This window comes from Symphalangus syndactylus, chromosome 2, assembly GCF_028878055.3.
Source record: "Symphalangus syndactylus isolate Jambi chromosome 2, NHGRI_mSymSyn1-v2.1_pri, whole genome shotgun sequence".
Taxonomy (NCBI): domain Eukaryota; kingdom Metazoa; phylum Chordata; class Mammalia; order Primates; family Hylobatidae; genus Symphalangus; species Symphalangus syndactylus.
Window position 1 is genome coordinate 111,442,843 of NC_072424.2, and position 22,571 is coordinate 111,465,413.

Here is a 22,571-nt window from a genome sequence, read left to right on the forward strand (position 1 = left end):
TTATAAATGATACACTATCACTTTCAGACCTGATAGTAAAAAGAGACAAGGTTTTAATGTTAAAACACTAAAATTGATTTATTGATATTATACTTGTCAAGTACAGGAGGAACCAGCTTATAGTGTTGATAAGGGGAGCATAGAATTATTTTAGTTATAGATACAGTTTATTATGCAATGCAATTACAAAAACAATTTATTGAGGGTTCTCTGAGGGTAGACTGAGTTGAGGTAGCCCACTAGAACTTTACTGGATCCTGAGTAATCTGGAGAATAATAATGACCCCATCTGTTTCAGGCAGTTAAACTTCTCTACCTTCATACCTAAGAGTTCACATAAGTGCATGATAGCCAAGCCTGCCAAACTAATTAATTACAGTCAGTTTTGAAGGGACTGAAATGAAATTTTGATCAATTTCATTCTCCAGCTCTAATCTCTTCTCCAATTTATTTTAGTCTAGATTTGTCTAAAAAGAACCCCTAATACAAAGCCTTACCTACAGATAGTTTATTTGGGGAGTGATACAAGTGAGAAAGGGAGGGGGCATGAGGATTGAGACAGGCGAAAGGGAAATAATCCAAAGGGTGCATGTTGAATTGGCCATCACTATGGAGGGCTGATGCACCATGTAGCCAGGAACTTCTCAGGAATCTCATGCAACATGTCTCAGAATTGTCCGAACACGGAACAAAAAAACAGAAAAGCATTTATGACGTGGCCCCATTTTCCCCATTAGTAAAGAAAGCTCCTACAGATCTGTCATCTCTGCAGTTCTGGTTTGTACATTCATGAAAGCTAAGTGGGTTCATGCAAACATCCTGTGTTGCAGCATCAGAGATGTTCTGGGGAAAAAGTGACACCAGGTCTGAGTGAGGTGTTGTCGAGAAGCTCCTGAGGAAAGCTGGTGGATATCTACATGGGAGATATGAAGTGACACACAAGAAAGGTATGATGTAGTCCATCCTTTGTGGTTTTTTTTTTTTTTTTTTTTTGAGACGGAGTCTCGCTCTGTCGCCTAGGCTGGAGTGCAGTGGCGCAATCTCGGCTCACTGCAAGCTCTGCCTCCCGGGTTCACGCCATTCTCCTGCCTCAGCCTCTCCGAGTAGCTGGGACTACAGGCGCCCGCCACCACGCCCGGCTACTTTTTTTTTTTGTATTTTTAGTAGAGACGGGGTTTCACCGTGGTCTCGATCTCCTGACCTCGTGATCCGCCCGCCTCGGCCTCTCAAAGTGCTGGGATTACAAGCGTGAGCCACTGCGCCCGGCCTCATCCTTTGTGTTTTTTAGATGCAGTTATGATCCATTAAGTCAAGCCCATCATAGGGTTCCCTTCTAGGTCAAAACCAGCAGCAGTATCTGTAAGGACTTTATACACATGGCTTATTGTGACAAGCTACTGCAGTTGGTTCTGAGACTGAAATTGATATTTCTCATCTCACTCCTCCACTACCCATTCTAGAAATCCTTCATCCTTTGACAGCGCCTTAGCTTGCTTAGTGTGGTGACATAATTCTTCTTCCTTAAAGAGTCTAAGCCTTAGTAACTTTCCCTTTTCAAACTATGGTTGTTACATATCCATTCACCATTGTCACTGAGCACAGAAACACCAAGAGACATCCCAGAAATACCCAGTAGTCGAGATATACCTCTCTCTGTTCTCATCATGTAACAGCAAACCTACATCTTCAGGGCAATTAGAGTTGATTACTTTAGGTTACTCCTTTTCTTGCTGACATGGGAAGCCCAAAGTGGCCGGTTGCTAGTTGGAACTTTACATTCAGAGTACTCTTTCCTATGTGCTTTAGTGGAAGTGTTCCCTTCCCTGAGAACTGGGACACTTGATCTGGCAGAGCAGAAATGGGAAATACAAATTCCAAAAGAGGTTCACCATGATGGCGAGGGTGATGGGGGCAGGTGAGCCCCAAAATGGAACTTAGTTCATGAGGGTTCTTGGCTTTTCCCAGGAAAAAATTCAAGGGCAAGCCAGAGGTAGAAGAAAACAGCTTTATGGAAAACTGTGTTAGAGCTCTGACAGTGTTACAAGTCTGTGATTACTCCTGCAGATTAGGGCTACCCCATAGGCAGAGAGTAGCAGCTCATGGCAGTTTTGCAGTCATATTTATACTCACTTTTAACTGCATCCAAACGAGGGGCAGTTTATGCAGAGATTTCTAGGGAAGCAGTAGTAACTTTTGGGTCACTGGGTCATTGTCACAGAAAGGGGTGGTAACTCCTGAGTGTTGCCATGGCAATAGTAAATTGGCATAGCACACTGATGGGTGTATCTGATTGACAGCTGCTTTCACCTTGGCCCTGTTTTAGCTAGTCCTTAATCTGGTCCATTGTCACAGCCCTGCCTCTGGAGTCAAGTCCCACCTCCTACATCAACAGGATCCTGTATTTCTTCTGTGCTTTGGTTCCCAGACCCAAGTATTCTAATGACTCTGCCCCAAACATCCGATACTGGACGAGCAAACATACCACATCCTAGATAATGACAATCTACTTTGCTGGTGCCTCAGTTGAGCTGCTTCTGAGCAATAAGACTTATAGTCTGGTACCAGATGTCCCTTGTCATAAAATAAGGACCTCGATCTCAGCCATTGCTAGTTGGGATACCATATCAATGATTGGCATTTTGTAATTCCTTGCATGATGGTGCTGGCTGAGGCACTGCAGGTAAGAAAAGCAAACACATCCAGTGCGGATGTTATTTCTGGTCAGGATATATTACTGCCCCCTCCGGAGTCTGAGACAGATGTCTGGTATCTCAAAGGATTGTTCCACATTCAGATTCCCAACCAGCTTTTCTCTAAATCATTGTCACTGAGGTCCTAACAGCAGACACTCAGACTCTATAAGGGCTCGAGAACATACTAGGAACTGCTTTTAAACAGCAAGTTGTTGATTCTCTGCTACAGCAGGTATGCCCCAGCTCTAGGTGTCTGATGGTAGGTGTCTGAACTGTGACTCCCCTGATGGAGCTTGCTAGACCTTCCACCTGCATCCTCATCCACCGTGGATACCTTTAGGACTCTCAGATCTGCTGATACAAATGGCTCAAGGGTCACAACAACTTTCACTGAGTCTGGATCTGGTACACAATTCTCCCTCATTCTGGGTCCTTCTCAAAACTGGTAGCCTTCTGAGCCATGTGACATGTGAGCCAGAGCAGTATTCCCACATGCAGTAGAAGCAGCCTCAAAATCCAGAGGGCTGAAAAGCATCACACTTCTTTTGCAATGAGAATGGCTGCAAGAAACAGCAAGTTGTCCCTTATCTTAGAAAGGATGTTCCATTTTGCCCCAAACCACTGGACTCATAAAATCCTTACTGGCCGGGCACAGTGGCTCATTCCTGTAATCCCATCACTTTGGGAAGCCAAGGCAGGCAGATCATGAGGTCGCAAGATCAAGACCAAACACAGTGAAACCCCGTCTCCACTAAAAATATAAATAAATTAGCCAGGAGTGGTGACAGGTGGCTGTAGTCCCAGCTATTCGGGAGGCTGAGGCAGGAGAATGGCATGAACCTGGAAGGCAGAGCTTGCAGTGAGCCGAGATCGCGCCACTGCACTCCAGCCTGGGCAACAGAGCAAAAGTCTGTCTCAAAAACAAAACAAAACAAACAAACAAAAAACCTTATTAATGTGACAAGCCTTTAAAATAAATCAATGTTTATTTCATGTCCTCTGCTGTTCATCAGTTTTACTAAGTATCCAAAGTACTTTCCACTATCTGTTTATCCTGTACAGTTAGCATGATGTAATCGTGTTGTGGACCAGTGTTGTGGACAAACAAAACATTAATTGGGTAATTGGGTTTTAGATATGATAAAATGGTTGTAACAACAGACTTCTGTGTAATAATGTCCATCCGGCAACTACAAATGTAATTCTTGTGAAGTAAAACATAAGACAGAGGAATATGAATGAAGACATTTGATATGGTTTGGCTGTGTCCCTACCCAAATCTCATCTTGAATTCCCACGTGTTGTGGGAGGGACCCGGTGGGAGGTAATTGAATCATGGGGGCAAGTCTTACCTGCACTGTTCTCGTGATAGTGAATAAGTCTCACGAGATCTGACAGTTTTCACAAAGAGAGTTTCCCTGCACAAGCTCTCTCTCTTTGCCTGCTGCCATCCATGTAAGATGTGACCTGCCCCTCCTTGCCTTCCACCATGATTGTGAGCCTCCCCAGCCGTGTGGAAGTATAATCCATTAATCTTTGTAAATTGCCCAGTCTCAGGTATGTCTTTATCAGCAGCATGGAAACAGACTAATATGATATTAGTTTGCCAACAGATTGTAAAGATGTGATAAGGTCATCTAGGAATGAATTCATCCTCAGAAGAAAAAGACACAAAAGAACAGTAAACCAACTCTGTCCTTTTAAGCTGTTGCATGTCTTTATGCTGTCTCCATTTTTTAATTAAAGGATAATTTTTAATTCTTTAAAATTAAACTGAAGACAGTGCACTGGGATCTACATGTTTGGAAAATAAGTGTGAATAAATACAGTTTAAGAGGCTGGGCACAGAAGCTTATGCCTATAATCCCAGAACTTATGGAGGCTAAAGTGGGAGGATGGCTTGAGGACAGGAGTTTGAGACCAGGTTGGGCAAATTACAGAGACCCTGTCTCCACAAAAATAAAATAATAATTAGTCAAGGGTGGTGGCACATGCCTGTAGTCACAGCTACTCAGGAGGTTGAGGCAGAAGGATCACTTGAGCCCAGGAGTTTGAGGCTGCAATGAACTATAATCATGCCTGGGTGACAGAGGGAGACCCTGTCTCTAAAAAAGCAAACACACACACACACACACAAATAGTTTAAGGATCGAGGAAAGTGAAAAGAGGTTGTCAGTTTAAGGGCCATCAGCATAAGTCTGCCTGGGAAGCAGTAGTTTATCCATGTCCTGGGAAGAAGACTGTTTTGGTTTAGCCAATTTGATGAGACATGCTTGGTATGGGGAGTTAGCTTCCAGGGTTAAGGCCATAAAGCTGATGCATGAGATAAGGTAATTTTTAAAATATGTTTGGGAGATCTCAACAAGCTAGGTAGGGAAGAGAAGGAAAAACACAAGATTGGTGAAGAAAAGAAACATGATGGGGAATGGCAATTCAACAAGAGGAGATAAACTGAAAAATTTCCAGCAGAAGATTGTGGGGGGAAGAGAGGATAAGGATAATGGAAAAGAGTTTAAAGTTCAGAACTTTATATTTAAGTTAAATAATCTGCATAAGCCTCTTGCCTTGCCCCATTTGTTCTAAATCATCAGTAAAAGTCTATGACCTACATTGGCTTTTTGTGAGTGCTTTGAGAAGAAATTAAGGCAGGGAGGTTTTCTTCCCCATCAGGATCAACTGAAGGTATACAAAAGAAAATAGAAAAAAAGAAAGGAAATAAAACAGAGAATTTCTCAGAAGCAGAAAATCAGAGCTAGAAGTGTGTAGATACTGGGGGAAAATGTTTATTATCCCATCCCACACAAAAAGGATGGTGGGGGTGGAATCCAGTAAAGGGTGACTCCAGCTGATGTCTGGGTATCACCTTACCTGTATTCCTAAGCAGCTAACAACTGTTTTTATTAAAGAAAAAACAGTTTTAAAGAAAGTGTTTATACTGAAGTCTACCATACATATGTCAAAGTGCAAAAATCCCAAGAGTACAGCTCCATAAATTATCACAAAGTGGAACATACCCATAAACCACCCAGATCAATAAAGAGATGGTTACCAGATCCCCAGAAGTTCCCACCCTACTCCTGCCTCCTCTCCCAACATAATCACCATCATGAGTTTTGAAACCACAACTAGTTTTGTCTTTTTTTGACTTTCATGTCAATAATTTCATAACATACTTTATGTACGTCTGGCTTCTCTAGCTCAATTTTATGATTGTGAGAGTCATTCATATTGTACTGTGTACCACTAATTTTCATGGTTGTATTGTATTCCATTGTATGATTACCACACTTTATTTATCCATTCTACTGTTGACAGTCATTTGAGTAGATTCCAGTTTTTGGCTATGGCACATCTTTTGGTGAACATATGTTCCCATTTCTAATGGGGTACATACCTAGAAGTGGAATTATTAGGTCAAATTATATATATATATATATATATATATATATGAATTATATATTTTATATAATATATATGAAATAGATGTGTGTGTGTGTGTATATATATATATATATATATAAAACACTCTAGTAGATAATGCCAAATAATTTTTAAGTGGTTGTACCTATTTATACTCTGGCCAGCAGTGTATGAAAGTATCAGCTGCTCTGCATCTTGACCCATCACAGTCTTGTCCATCTTTTACATTAGCCATTCTGGTGAATGAATATGGTATTCATTGTGGTATTAATTTGCAATGCTTTGATGATTCATAAAATTAAGGACTTTTTGAAGGATTTATTGGAATTTTTGATATCGTCTCTTATAAAGTACCTACACAAGTCTCTTGCCTATTTTTCTACTACATTGTTTGTCTTTTTCTATTTGATCTATAGTGTACTCTGGATATGAGTCTTTTCATATTCATATATGTGTTGCCATTATTTTCTCTCATACTGTGGCATGTCTTTTCACTATGTATTTTCAACTTCTTATTTGGAAATAATTTTAAACTTATAGAATATTTGCAAAAAATAGTATAGAGAAATCATAGGCAGCTTCTCCTTATGTTAACCATTTACATAATTGTAGTACAATTAGCAATGCCAGGAAATTAACATTGGTACAGTACTATTAACCAAACTGTATATGTTATTCTAATTTCATCAATTTTTCTTCTAATGCCATTTTTTATTTGTTTATTTCAAGATGTAATCTCAGATACCATGTTGTAGTTGGTAGTTATGTCTCCTCCAAACTATGGCAGTTCCTCATTCTTTCCTTGTATTTCATGACCTTGACAGTTTTTATGAGTATTGATTAGTTTTTGTAGAATATCTGTTAATTCGGTTTGTTTGATATTTTCTGATAGTTATATTGAGGTTTTGCATTTTCTGTCAAGAATACCATAAAAGTTATGTTTAGTTCTTAATGTAACATACAAGTAGGGAGTACATGAGGTCAATGTGTCGTATTACTGGTGATGTTAACTTTGAACACTTGATAAAGGTGTTGTCTCCCAGGATTCTCTACTGTAGTTATCTCTCCCTTTTTAATTGATAAATATCTTGGGAAAGATACTTTGACACTATTTAAATATCTTTTTTCTTCTCAAACATTTCCCCATGAATCCATCAGTGCATCTTACCTCCAACAATTATTATTGTGGTATTTGCCTAATTTTGTGTTTACATTTCCCTCTTCCATTGACATTTATTAATTAAATTTATACTGTAAGGTGGAGCTGTTGCTTCTCCTCCATTTATTTATTTGATTATTCATTTATGTAAGTATGAACTCACAAATGCTTTGTTTTATTCTATAGGCTATAAGACAATACAATCATTATTTATTTTGTTGCTCAAATTGTTCCACATTTGGCTATTGAGTGCTTCGTCCTGTGGCCTTTGGTATGTGCCATCTTTTGTGAGTTCCTCATTATTTCCTGGCACCAAGTTTGTCTTATATTTTTGCTGCTCACTCCTAGAATTAACCACTTTCCAAGAATTACTCATTTATTTTATTGGAGAATGGTGTTCAGAAACTAATAACTGGGTGCAACACATGCTCATTGCTACTGGGATGTCATTACTCCTAGGTCCTCTCAGCAGACAGAGCTGTGAAATACATTTATGTGCACTGACACATTCATGCACATACATCTACATTTCTATGTTTAACTCTCTGTGTGAAACCCTCAATTCATATGGATAGCTCTGATTCCAACTCAACACTGGAACATTCATTCTAGATTTCCCTTTTTCCTTATTTTTATATTCTTTCTCCAATAGTGAGAATCTGGCTCTCATTATCTATTTACAATATATTCACTTATTTACTCAATCATAGTATACACATAAAAGAGCTATAAAATTGCTAATCCAAACTCCTATGAGAAACAGATTTACTAAACAGAGTACAGTGTTTTTGTATAATTATTTTTGTCTTTAGCTTTACAGTAGCCAGTAAAAATACTGTTTTGCCAAGGTTACTTATGTGAATTCTTTTGCACCCCCTTTGGTGTGATTATTTTGTTAATTTTTAAGATTGTTGGTGTTCATATTCCATTTTGGATCTCCTTACATCTCAGTTGATTCAAATTATTTATTTACTTGAGTGAGGGAGGATATGTAAAAACTGTCACTATATTCCTAAGAGGCAAAGACATACAAAAAGATATACTTGGAGAAGTGTTTCTCCCTTCTTATCCATGGTAATACATTCTCTTTCCTCCTTTCTTTCCACCCCTTTCTCGTCGCCACCTGTAGGTAACCCATATCTTTAGCTTCTGGTTTACTATTTTTAATTTCTTTTCCACAAATGAGCAGATACCAGTGTGTTTTCTTAAATCCTTTTATTTTTTAACAAAAAGGTGGCATAATATAGACACTCTTTCATACTTTGCTTTTGTCACTTATCAGTATAACCTGGAAATCACTCTAATTGGTTCATAGAGAGCTCTTCCTAATTCTTTGTTTTCTTTTTCATAGCTGCATAGTACTTCATTATGTGGGTATATCAGATTTATTCACCCACTTTTTTATGTTTGGGTATTTTATTTATTTCCAATATTTTGCAACTATTGTTATATCTTCTGCAGTTCCCCACCAACAATGTATGAGAGTGTCTGCTTTTCTTAGCCTAACCAAAGAAAGTGTCATTATGTTTTAAATCTTTGCCTATATGATAGATGAGAAATAGCAGCTCGATGTTCCATTTCTCTTTAATTAGGCTCAACATTTTTTATATGTTTGAGGGCCATTCTCATGTGGTTTTTATGGTGAATCATCTGTGGCACAGTATGTAACATTTGTGCATTAGTCTTCCACCATCGTTCCTGCCATTAAGTCTTCAATGTACATCATTATGTTTTAAAATGCTCACCCTCAAACTTTTGCTGAAATTTTCCCAGTCATTACAATGGTAGATTCCTCAAAAAGGGCTAATTAGTCCAGAATTTCCTGGATTCTTGTAAGTCAAAACTGTTTTTCACCATTGCACTCCAGCCTGGCCAATAAGAGCAAAACTCCATCTCAAAAAAAAAAAAAACAAAAAACAAAAACAAAAAAACTGTTTTTCTACAGCCTTGATATTTGAAGTACAGCTTAAGAACCAGAATACTCGGTATGGAAGAAAGAAGATATGGTTATATTATTAATTGGCTAAATAAAATATTTATAATACTAAATTTAAATTGGAAATATTAGTATAAATGTACAAGGTATCATATTTATGTGTGTATATGTAAGTATATGTGTGTCTACCTATATTTCTCTGTACATTGAGTCTTAGAATCATTGATTAATGCAATTAGGAATGAGAATCCCTAGTGCCCATACAGATTATGTTCTTAAAACACTTAAATTAATTCAGGAAGTGTTCAAGATGAGACTGAACCATCTTGTCATATCTGATTGATAGCTAGATAGCTAGAAATCTGTCAAAGCACTAGTGTCATGTCCAAAAGACTGAGGAGCTAACTTGAAAGGATCTTACTGTTCAAAGATGGAATAGCTTGAGCTTAAATAAAGATAATTACAGTGGATTGAAACTTATTAAATGTATTTAAATCCATGGGTTGATAATGATATCCATGAGCTAACTGGTCACTTTTAAGGGAAATAGGAAACCAATTCATTAGCCAGAATAAAGATAAAGACAGGGAAATATTCAGGAATTTATATTTCCTTTTTAATAACTGTGCCCCAGGGTAATCTAACAGGTGATTTTTTTTAAAAAGTCTCTCCTTAAAAAGCAAAGCTAATAAGTAGGAATTGACTGAGCCTTCTGATTTCAGCCTGGGCATGTAAGAAGCTTGGAAATCATCACTCATGTATTTACAAGAAGAAAAAAACTGAACAAACTGAAAATCATTGGCTCTCCATCAACACTCAGAGGACTGAAGCTGCATGGCAATTTGACACCCTGAAATCTGGAGAGACAGATGGATACAGAGAGTCACAGCCAAGGTCTCACCGGGAGCAGATGCCTCTGGAGCCACAAACTGGTAAAAACACTTACATGGTAATTTTCACAGACTGCAGGAGACTGAATAAATATGGACTAGTATGAGAGTTAGAAAGTCCTAAAGGCCACAGTCTTTCATGGGTCTTATGTCCAGGAACCGCACCATGTTCTACAGTGAAGATATGAGAAGTATTCCCTCCAGATTCTGGCAGGGGGAAGGGAAAAGTGATCTTCTCCCCAAAACTCATAACCCCAGTCTAATCATGAGAAAAGTATCAGACTAACCCCAGTGCAGGAACATTCTACAATACTAAAAACTCTCAAGGTTATCAAAAACAAGGAGTCTCAGAAACTGTGACAGCCAAGAGGAGCCTAATAGAAATGATGACTAAATGTATTATGGTTGTTATGGATGGAATATGTGTATTCTTCCTAAATTCATATATGTTGAATCCCTAACCCCCAATGTGATAGTATTTGGATATGCAGGCCTTTGAGTGATAATAAGAGTTAGATGAGATCACGCAGGTGGGGCCCCCATGATGGGATTAATGCCCTTAAAAGAGACACCAGAGAGCTTGCCCTCTCTCCTTGCCATGTGAGGACATGGGAAAAAGGCAGCTGCATGCAATCCAGGACGAGGGCCCTCACCAGGAATTGAATCAGCTAACACCTTGATCTTGAACTTCCCAGCTTCCAGAACTGGAAGAAACCAACCCACTAGTCCTATAGGCTGATCTTTTGATAAACATAGAAATTGACCTTCTGGTCTTAAGGCTTGAAACTTATATTTGTTCTATTTGCGTTCCTTCCTTTGGACAGGACCTTCAGGCCTCTAAATAAAGTATTAAAGAACTGAAACTCACCAGATCACCGCACCAGATGTGGGACTCCTCATTCACCACGATTGCTTCCTTGCCCCTCCCTAGTTCTTGTTTTCTTACACATTGTTACAGTTCTCCCCTGCTATATAAACCCCTAGTTTAAGTCAGTCAGGGAAATGGATTTGAGACTGAACTCTCATCTCCTGTCTCCTCAGCTGCAGCATCCAGTTAAAGCCTTCTTCCTTGGCAATACTTGTCTCAGTGATTGGCTTTCTGTGCAGCAAGGAGCAGGACCTAGACCAAACCCCTAATGTTTTGGTAACAGTATTATGGTGGCCCAAGCAGACTAAGATGGTATCCTGCCACATAAAAAGGGCATTAGGTATAGTTAATAATCTTATATCAATATTGGTTCATTAATTATAATAACTATACTGTACTATCATAAGATAGTAACGGGAAACTGGTTATACAGAGAGAAGGGAATATAGGCACACTGTACTATTGGCTCACTTTTTCTGTAAATGTAAAACTATTCTAAAAAATAAAGTGTATTTAAAGTTGAAATATAATAAATTAAAAATCATAGGTGGAATTTTAAAAACTATCCTTTTGTAACCCAAAACTAATTGATCTAGGCATATGGCATCAATAGTAGCTAAAAATACCTCCCAAAAAAAGATAACCAGACATTATTTGCTTCCTAATGAAATAACACTTCGTATATCTTGCAAAAAAAAAAAGATTTCATTTAAGTCAGATCGAAACTTTGAATTCAAGCCAGCCACAGTGGCTCACAGCTGTAATCCCAGCACTTTGGGAGGCTGAGGTGGAAGGATAGCACTTGATTCCCAGAGTTCAGACCAGCTTGGGCAACATGATGAGACCCTATCTCTACAAAAAAAAACAAATTAAAAACTAGCCAGGCATGTTAGTGTGTGCCTGTAGTCCCAGCTACTCAGGAGGCTAAGCTGGAAGGATCCCTTGAGGCCAGGAGTTTGAGAGTTTGAGGCCGTCATAAGCCTTGATCACACCACTGCACTCCAGCATGGGCAACAGAGGAAGACTCTATCTCAAAAAAAAAAAAAAAAAAAAAAAAAGACTAAATTCATTTGCCAATTTGCAGAAAATACAGAGAACAGAGAAACATGTTGAACAGCACCATGAATATGCACTCAGCAGGTCCAGATGGTAGAAACTACAGGGCACAGGGCCCAGATTCCTCAACAAATAAACTATAAAGAAAATGATAGAAGAGGAGTTTGTATTATGAAGAACCCAAAATTCATTACATTGTAAAAAGGCTAGACTAAAAAATACATTAAATATCTTCCTTCTTTTTCAATGGTCCAGCATCCAAATCCCTGTGTAATGTTTGAGGACTTTGCATCATGAGTCACATATTCTATTTACCAATCTCCTTTGGGAATAGGGATGGGAACATGACCTGGATGCAGCTGGTCAGATGACTCCACCAAAATCACCTAGAGTTTCTACCCTGTCGTCAAGTGTTAAGAGAGGTCTGCACACTGGGAATAACCACCAGCTTCTCCAAAAATCTCAACTCTATTAACATATTAAGACAGACCCTCAAATGTCCAACAACAATAGACTAGATTAAGAAAATGTGGCACATATACACCATGGAATACTATGCAGCCATAAAAAAGGATGAGTTCATGTCCTTTGTAGGGACATGGATGAAACTGGAAATCATCATTCTCAGTAAACTACCACAAGAACAAAAAACCAAACACCGCATGTTCTCACTCATAGGTGGGAATTGAACAATGAGAACTCATGGACACAGGAAGGGGAACATCACACTCCGGGGACTGTTGTGGGATGGGGGGAGGGGGGAGGGACAGCATTAGGAGATATACCTAATGCTAAATGACAAGTTAATGGGTGCAGCAAACCAACATGGCACATGGATACATATGTAACAAACCTGCACATTGTGCACATGTACCCTAAAACCTAAAGTATAATAATAAAAAAATAAAAATAAATAAAAAAAAGAAAGTGCACAGCAACAAGATAGAAAAAAAAAAAAAAACAGACAGACTCGAAAAACCCAAAATAAGCAGACATCTCGTCCAATAAGTGCACTGGGTCTGAAGCCACTCTCTCCCTGGGCCTTTGCCGCCATTTTCAGGGGCCAGAAAGGACCAGCAAATTGAGCCTAAGACACAGCTACCCCAAATTTATTTTCCTCTAGTCCACACTCTCTGCCTTGAATCCATCCAGGAATACTCTCATTTAGCCCCTTTTCTCTGTTTATATCAATTAGCAAAAAAAGCCCCATGCTCCCAGTTAACCCCCTTATCTCTTTATTCCCCATAAGGCTTAGCACATCCCTCATTCCTTTCTCCCTCCCACCCTCCCTAATCCCAGAAATCATTTCCTTGTGCCTTCTGAAATGGTCCACGTACCATATTGTATGTTTTGCAGTGGCCACAACAAGATCTCTCGTTCCTATGCTTCTGCAAATCTTTGCTTGAATGTCAGCCTTCTCATGATACCTTCCTGACCACACCATTTAAAAATTGCACGTGTAAGCCCCTCTACACCCACCCTTCTTATCTCCTGTCATGGTTAATTTTATGTGTCAACCTGTTTTTCTGAAGAACCCTAACACATTCCGCTTACTCTGCTCTCTTTTATTCTAAAACATTTATCACCTACAATCATCTTACCTAATTTATTTCTTTATGGTATCCATTGATATGGTCTGTCTCCTAATACCTCACTCTCCCCCACCCTAACCTAGAGTGTAAGTTTCAAGAGGGTGGAGGCATTTGTTTATTTCCTTCAGAGATATTTCTCGAGTACCTACAATGGGGTCAGGCACAGTCAGTTTCCTGGGACTGATTCTGCAGCCATCTCAATGATCTTGTAAGTGAGACAAAATCCTTTTGAATAATTATTTTTCTGTTTAAGTCAGCCAGTGAGGATTTCTGTTTCTTTGCTAACAACTAAGAACACCCAAGTATTGATCTTTTGAAAATGGATGAGGAAATTTCTGAAATATTCATAGGTTCAGAAAAATATCACTAAAACTGAAAGAGAAAATATTACAAGAGGAGGTGGTCCATCTAATTAACAATCAACATATGATGCTGATGAGACAACTGATCAAGAAAACTCAGAGTGGAGAAAGTCACAACATGTGGAGATTTAAATGTCCTTTACATTTGATCCAACATCACCTAGGCAGCCTATTACTTTACTTCCCTTTGTAGGACTGGCCAGGAAGACACAGCAGAGAAAAGACCTCTCTTAAAAAGCCATCCCTGGGACTAGTGTAATATAAAAGGCCATGCCTGGGAAAGCCCCAGCATGGATCCATATGGTTTGTGAGTCTTTTTCCCTGTGACATTTTTATGAAGGTTATGTATATGTCCCGTTCATCTTCATTCTCCTGGTGCTAATTGCTGTCTATTGGACCCTGCTACTGTGTACAGAGACCACATGCTTCCCCTGACACTGCCCCGGCTGCGGTGTGCCACATGGCCCTGCTGTCCTCAGATAAGAACCTGCTGCTGTCTGACCACAACAGCTGGAAATGTTCTGCCTTGAAGAGCTTATCGTGTGGACACTCAAGTTGAGCTATGACAGTCGACAAGCACACAAAATGAGTGGATTCTCTGGGGGCAGCGTATGGCAACTGAAAGCTTCCCATGTCCTGTTGGACATGAGCTTCATGTTTGGAGTTGATAGTGAGGTTTTGCATGGACACTTCCTGTGAGGAAAGCATTGCATTGAAGGCAGCAAAAAGTTCAAGAGAGACATGACCGCAATTTCTCTAACAATCGGACTTTCTCTGAGCCTCTCAGTTATTTATTTCTCCTTGACGAGGAGTAGAAAGAAATGAAAGAAGATAACTAACTTCTTCCTTTCTCCTTAATGTCCTTAATATGATATTTGATATATACAAAAGAATATGTGTGACCTCTTTATGAGTCATAAAGTGTCCACAATCCAGGAATTACAACATCGCCAAAAAGTAGCCTCCCAGGTTGACCAGGATCCAAAGTTTTATGTTTTTAATTTCCTTGCCTTCAAAAATGATTCTATCACATATGTCTATATCTTAACAATATAGTGTTTAGTTTCTGAGTGTTCTAAAAGTAGCATCATACTATCTATACTATTCGGGACTTGCCTTTTCATCACTTCACATTTTGTTCTAAGTTTCATGCATGCTGTTCTGTGGTCATTCACTTTCACTGTTGTGTACTAGGCCTTTGTATGACTAGACCAGGTTTATTTATCTGTATCACTGTTGACATTTGGGCACTTTCTCATTTTTTAGAAGTCTGAACAGAGTTGCTGTATTATTCTGTTTTCACAGTGCTATAAAGACATACCAGAGAGGGTAATTTATAAAGAGAAGAGGTTTAATTGACTTGCAGTTCTGCATGGCTTGGGAGGCCCCAGGAAACTTACAATCATGGCAGAAGGGAAAGAGGCACCTTTTACATGGCAACAGGTGAGAGAGAGAAGTGCATGAAGGGAGAAAAGCCCCACACTTATCAAACAACCAGATCTCATGAGAACTCACTCACTATCATGAGGACATCATGGGGGAAACTGCCCCCAGCATCCAATCACCTCCCACCAGGTTTCGCTCACAACTCATGGGGATTATGGGAATTAAAATTCAAGATGAGATTTGGGTGGGGACACAGAGTCTAACCATATTAGTTGCTCTAAACATTCTTGTCCTTAGCTCCTGGTGCACTTGGGCTACTCTATGTCCACCTAAGAATGGACTTACTGGTTATTTGCATGTTTTGCTTTACAAGATAGCACCAAATTGCTTTTCCAAAGCAATTGTTCTACTTTACCAGCAATGTATGAGGTCCCATTGATCCACGTTCTCTCAATATTTAGTATATGTGATTACTCAGAAGATTTGTTTAGTGAGAGGGAAGAAATTTTCTCTAATGTGAGCGAATGAATTAGCTAATGCCACTCAGGATGAGAAAGCTGCTACCAGCTACCAGGCTTGCACTTTGAGATGCATGACTCCTTTTTGTTTCGATATGTATTTTTTTTAATTTATTTATTTTAGAGACAGGGTCTCACTCTGTTGCTCACGCTGGAGTGGAGTGGGGCAATCACGACTCACTACAGCCTCGACCTCCTAGGCTCAAATGATCCTCCTGCCTCAGTCTCCCAAGTAGCTGGGACTAGAGGCGTGTGCCACCACACCCAGCTAATTTTTTGTTTGTTTGTTTGTTTTTGAGATGGAGTCTCACTCTGTCGCCCAGGCGGAAGTGCACTGGTGCATCTCTGCTCACTGCAAGCTCTGCCTCCCGGGTTCATGCCATTCTCCTGCCTCAGCCTCCCACGTAGCTGGGACCACAGGCGCCCGCCACCACGCCAGGCTAATTTTTTGTATTTTTTTTTAGTAGAGATGGGGTTTCACTGTGTTAGCCAGAATGGTCTCCATCTCCTGACCTTGTGATCCACCTGCCTCGGCCTCCCAAAGTGCTGGGATTACAGGCGTGAGCCACCGCGCCCGGCCCACACCCAGATAATTTTTTACTTTTTGTGGAGATGTGGGTCTCCCTATGTTGCTTGGGCTGGTCTCAAATTCCTGGCCTCAAGCGATCTTCCCACCTCGGCCCCTCAAGGTGCTGGGATTATAGGCATGAGCTACCATACCTGGCCTTAAGATGCATTATTTACACTTGTCAATGCAGCAGTTCCTTAGGTGTGGGACATGCCAGAAAGTAACACGTGAATGACTCAGTTGGAGAGAAAACACAGATATACTTCTTTCATGGACCATTCTAGAACTCCCCATCTTGGAAGAAAGATAATTTTAGGGCTCCCTGACCCTTGCACTGATGATAGAAAAAACGTAAAGCAGGTGATGTGTTTTCTAGATATCTTCACTGCTCTGATGCTGATGATAGCTCTGTGCTGATGTCCCTAAGCTTATTCCATCATTCAGAACACTCAGATTTGCTTTTTTCAGGAAGGAGTGTGTGTGTGTGTGTGTGTAGATTTGAGAATACAGGCTTCAGTTTTCTTCTTTTACTGGCATTAAAAGTACGTGTGTTATCCTCAGAAGCAAGGCATCAACTCAGTAATGCCCTGGTCTGCTCTGTACTAGCGAGAGGCTAGCATCCTGGTCTAGGTTACATGTAGGAATTTTGTATAGTGAAAATTTCAAGTTAGGCAGGAAAGAGGACAAGGCAGAAAGGCAACTGGAAAGGCCATAACACCAGTTAGTAAGTAGCCAGTTAGTTGACTCACACTTGAGGCTAAATCAAATCTCATTTTGAGAAAATTTAGGCAGACTCAGATTTGCTGATTCACTTACATGCATTTAATTTAAAGTCTGAACTTTTTCGTTCAAATATCAAACATTTCTATATTTGGAAAATCCACATTTAGAGCTGCAATTTCTAGTAACCAACTGGCTGATTCATATTACACAAACACAAATTTTAATGTTTAGTGAGTTTTCTGCCTCTAAAGTTTTTCAAAAGTCCTGGAAAATACATGATATATTCAAGGTCACAATTTGCTCTTGGGATTTCTGAAAATATCTTTGCTGATTTATGGCACAGTAGCCCTTCTCAAGCAGAAGAGATCTTGCTCATTGGGTATGCACACTTGGATAAAGATGTCCTTTTGTAAAAATGGAAACATTTTTCTGTTGAAAAAGTAGTGTAGAAAAGAAGGAAACAATGGAATTGACAAGCTAAAGAAGATTGTGAATTGCGAAAATTAAATGCTATGGCCAAAAGATACTTCCTCTCTTATTCCTTGTCATGAGAAATATGTACTTGTGTAATAAATAAGCTATTTGCCATGCTTTTTATTCCCTGACTTTTAAATTCACTAAATGTTTTCCAAATTAAGCAAAGGAAATTGGAAGATAAATTTATGACTACAGTTTCTGGGGAATAAACTTGAGGCCAGTTGGATATGACTTGAGTGAAGTAACGGTGGTGCAATAGAGCAGTGAAATCAGAACAGTCTAACTAGCCAATAAGGATGAATCATAATGCAATATAATCCTAGGTTTGGAGGGATTTTAAAGGCCATCTAGCCCAGCAGCATGATTTATACCATAGAATATTTTAGCTCAGCAATAGAAAACCAAAATTGTGAAGTTTTTTTTTTTTTTTTTAGAACCAATCCAAATTGTTCTGGCAAAATCAGACGTGTATTCTAAGCTCAAATTCCAATATATTAGTTTTTTGATCTATAATCTGTGGATGTACCACAAAGGGAATCAACGGGCCCTTTGAAGTGGAATGCAAAATTTTGGGGGATTGTGTGCATTTACGCTTTTGTCTGGTACAGTAAATACAGATCAATATCACACAAATAAACAAAAGTTCTTTGGGATCCTCAGTATTATAAAAATGTTTAAAGGATTCCTGAGATCAAAGAGTTTGAGAACTATTGTTTTATACATTACTGTTATTTTTCATTTCCTCCACAAAATAAATTCTGGTACAGTCACATACCACATAACATTTCCGTTCATGACAGACCACATATACAACAGTGGTCTCATAAGATTTTTATACCATACTTTAACTATGTGGAGTTTAGCTGCACCTATTGGAATTTTCTCAGAATAATATGGAGACTGTTGATACAACTTAGTCAGAGAATTGGAATGAAATTAACATCCAGAAGGCCTGTAGTGACAGTGGTGGAAGCAGTTGTTACACAGACAGCTTGCCAGGTTACCCCAGCTGGCTCTAAATGAACGTGCTTTGGAAAAGAAAAAAAAATGGAAAAGTAGAATGGCAGGAGAAAAAACATGAAACACAGGAGACACCAATCTCGAGAGGCAAGGGTATTCTAGATGTTTCTCATTGCCACTGCTTTTCAAAACAAAGCACTAAAGGACGACTGCTATGGCTAGAATGTTTGCCCCCTCCTAAACTCATGCTGGAATTTAATTCTCACTGTAGCAATATTAAGGAGGGCCTTTACAAGACGATTAGGTCATGAGAGCCCTGCCCTCATGAGTGGATTAAGACTGTGATTGTGGGAGTGGGCTCCTGATAAAAGGATAAGCTCATCCCCCATTTGCTCTCTGTCTTGTGTGCTCACTTGCCCTTCTGCCATGTTACGATGCAGCAAGAAGGCCCTCCCTAGATGTAGATCCTCGATCTTGGATTTCCCAGCCTGTAGAATCTTAAACCAAATAAATCTCTTTCCTTTATAAATAACCTGATTTGTGGTATTCTGTAGCAGTAGCAGAAAACAGACAAAGAAGATCCTTTATGGATTTTTTTGTTTTGCTGGAAAATAACATTTTAGGAGACAGTTGTTTTGTAATTGACCTTATGGGCCTTCTTAAATTTTGAGAACCATATTAATATTAAATGCAATTTCACATTCTGTCACAGTTTCTGTTACTGCTTTCACAAGGAGTTAACTTAAAATACTAAAAAGAAGAGAAAAGTAAGAAATTACTTTTCTCTTCTGATTTTCTACTATGGGAACAAATTGAAAATTGAATGATGTAATGTATTTACAGTAATGTATACATATGCTGTATTTACTTGTGTTCACATAATCTAAATTAACAAATGTAGTAGGAAAAGCATGTTTGAAGTCAGGCAGACTTATGTTTGAATAAGTGTGATCTTGGGAAAGTACTTAATATTTCTTGATATTTGCTTCTTCATCTATAAAGTGGAATGTGAAATAGCTCCCTAGCAGAATTGTGGTAAGATTTGGAATAAGAGATGTAAAGGACCCTAAGCACCACACTGGAAATAGGCTATAAACTCAGTAAGTGTTTGCATATTACTTTTATTGCCACTATTACTAATTCATTGTTATTGCTGATGATTTAACAGAAGACTCATTTTAAAGTATTGGTACAGTAGATTTGACAATTTTTCTAGGAGTGCATTCAAAAACAATATGACACTAAAGCAAGTTACAGAAAACCACCATAATGCTCTTATCAGCAGCAGCAATAAACATATGTTTAGTACACACCACCCATAGAAAACACCTAGGTCTCAAATATATAATAATTTAGAAACGAATAGCTTGTTCTTAAGAAATTTTATAAGCTGTATGTCGAAGGACAATGTGTTAGTTGTGGAAAGTGAGAGCCGTAACTTCTTAAGACTCCGCAATTTAAAATTATCAACAAAAATTCTGATCCTGGGAAAAACTGGACCTACTAAGCTGTGTGTTGTGAAATGTAATATTCAATTTAGTATTCTTGAGATAACATTTCTTCAGAATCTCATATATATATATTATACATATAGAAGAATACTTAATATTGATTAGGATTCTATTATATATAAACGCATATTCTGTCTTAAAATTAATTTTAGCAATAGGTACAATTTGAAATTTTAGTTTCTATTTATTACAACAAACTACTAAAACTTGTGTCATTCTTTTAGTTACAATTTTATATGATACTTTTTACCCTTATGATAATAATTATTTAAATTCTTTTTTATGAGCATATGGACAGGAAGTACAGTAAATATTTGCACAAAAATACAGTTGAAATGTTCCTAGCCTTGGCTGTAATTCTTGGCATATAGTATATGTTAAGAAAGTGTTTGCTGGCCAGGCAGGTGAATATGAGGTCAGGAGTCCAAGACCAGCCTGGCCAACATGATGAAACCCCATCTCTACTAAAAATACAAAAAATTAGCTGGGCGTGGTGGCGGGCACCTGTAATTCCAGCTACACGGGAGGCTAAGGCAGAAGAATCTCCTGAACCAGGAGGTGGAGGTTGCAGTGAGCCGAGATCAGGTCACTGCACTCCAGCTTGGGTGACAGTGAGAGACTCTGTCTCAAAAAAAAAGAAAAGTGTTTGTTGAATCAATTATTTATCTCTTTCCACAGTGAAGCAAAACAAAAAACGTAATATTGACCAATATTAACAGTCTGTTAAGATCTATCAAACTGCTGATAATACTCAGTTGTATAAATAATATAACTTAACAATATGGTTCTTTTGTGCCTTTTTCTAGTGAAGGGAAGGTGAGAAAATCACAGTGTCTTATGAAAATTAAGTTATTAAAGCCATTCTCTAATTTGATTTATTATTCTAATAATAGAATAATCATATTAAAATAAGGCAGTCTTGTGGATATTTTTTAAACAGGTTTCTGCAGGATGAAAAAGTAGACATGTTTATACATATAATCTTGTGATGTTGTCAAAAGAAAATTTTTGGAACTGTAGTCATTCTACCAAATCTAAATTAGCATCAAGTCACACATAAATTCAGTAATAATGTTTGAAGATTAAAGTGAGCTATGGATTTTATTGTTTGATCTAGCCTAATTTTCATTTAATTTTGTTAATGGCTGGTATAGGTAATAAAATGATATGACCATGTTTAGAATTATTCATAATACTTATGCTAATATTGAAGACAGTTTCAGAAGAGATTTTCCTGAAGACAGTTAATGCAATAACTGAGAAAATCTAGTTAGAGTGAAATTTGAAAGAGATTAATATACTCTAGTCACTTTTCTTTCAGAAAAGACTTGTGTTTTAGAATGAGACTTCTTATGAGGAGATGATGGTGCACAGCATTTATTAGTCATGTGACTGTTAAAGAGCATAAGCATACCTTAACATCATGGCATTTACCAGCTGATACTAGACTTTTGTGTCACTTAGCGTGTACAGACCTGAGGGCTCTGGGTATGAACTCTGAATTGGTCGTCCTTGAATCCTCTTCAGTCTATGACAGTGACAAATAGGCATATAGAGGACAATTGGTATACTTCCTAACTGGGCTGGACATATTTTTATCAGGGGCAACACGCATGCTTTGCCTATTCCCCTGTATCCCATGCTGAGCTGGAATCAAGGAGCACTTCTTCCAGAATCCCTTGCCAGCAGGATTCTGGTTCAGAGCCTGAGAACGAGAGGCATTTACATGGAGTGTGAAAGGCTGAGGGAAGGCAGAGCCAGTACTATCCCTCTAGCAAGTGGCTTTGACAGATGGTGCAGTTCTGTTGTGGTATGAGCAATTTCCTTCAAATCACTCACTGATGGTGTGGGCAGCTGAAATCTTGACTGTGGTTTCCTGTGATTTCTGAAAGCTACTGTGGGTTTCCTCAGCAACAAATTCTGTGTATTCTGTTTATTACTGTTGGTAATACTTAAAATTGTTTCTGTATTGCTGAGCCGTCTATGACTTAAAATGCTAAATAAAGTATCTGAATGACGTTACTTCAAGATGACTCACTAATCAGGGATGAACCAAAAAAATTAACAATGAACTCAAAATAAGGCAACCTGGTTTTGTATACCAATCTGCAATCATATAAGCATAAGTCAAAAATGTCATTCTACACATTCGTTTTCCTATTTGTCAAATGTAGATACTTAGAAAATTCTCACTTAATTCATTGAGTTTACATGAAGATTAAAACCATAACATTGAGGAAAATGTTGTGAAGACTGGAAACTCAAAGTGTCATATTGACCTACCACATTTATAAATTTAGAATATCTCTATTGTTTTCCTTCAGTTTAATTATTATAATAATAGCCTAGACTAACTCAATCAATCCCCTGATAAAATTAATGTGCATCTTTAATATCACTTGAATTAATAAAACTCAATTACATGTAGCATATAGTAATCAAAATTCTGTAG

At 38.4% G+C, this 22,571-nt stretch overlaps 2 long non-coding RNA genes across 4 annotated transcripts in view; one reads left to right on the forward strand and one right to left on the reverse strand.

The window, feature by feature from the left end:
- Positions 1 to 22,571, reverse strand: part of LOC134735620 (uncharacterized) — a 334,319-nt gene that overhangs the window by 114,974 nt on the left and 196,774 nt on the right. The window lies entirely within an intron of this gene.
- LOC134735619 (uncharacterized) overlaps positions 755 to 22,571 on the forward strand; it is a 50,578-nt gene continuing 28,761 nt past the window's right edge. The window contains exons 1-3 of one of the 2 annotated variants that reach the window (XR_010118898.1): positions 755 to 947; positions 9,931 to 10,140; positions 15,282 to 15,419. This is a non-coding gene — a long non-coding RNA (uncharacterized lncRNA). The remainder of the gene's footprint in view (positions 948 to 9,930; positions 10,141 to 15,281; positions 15,420 to 22,571) is intronic. The other variant, XR_010118899.1, reaches the window with a different exon arrangement.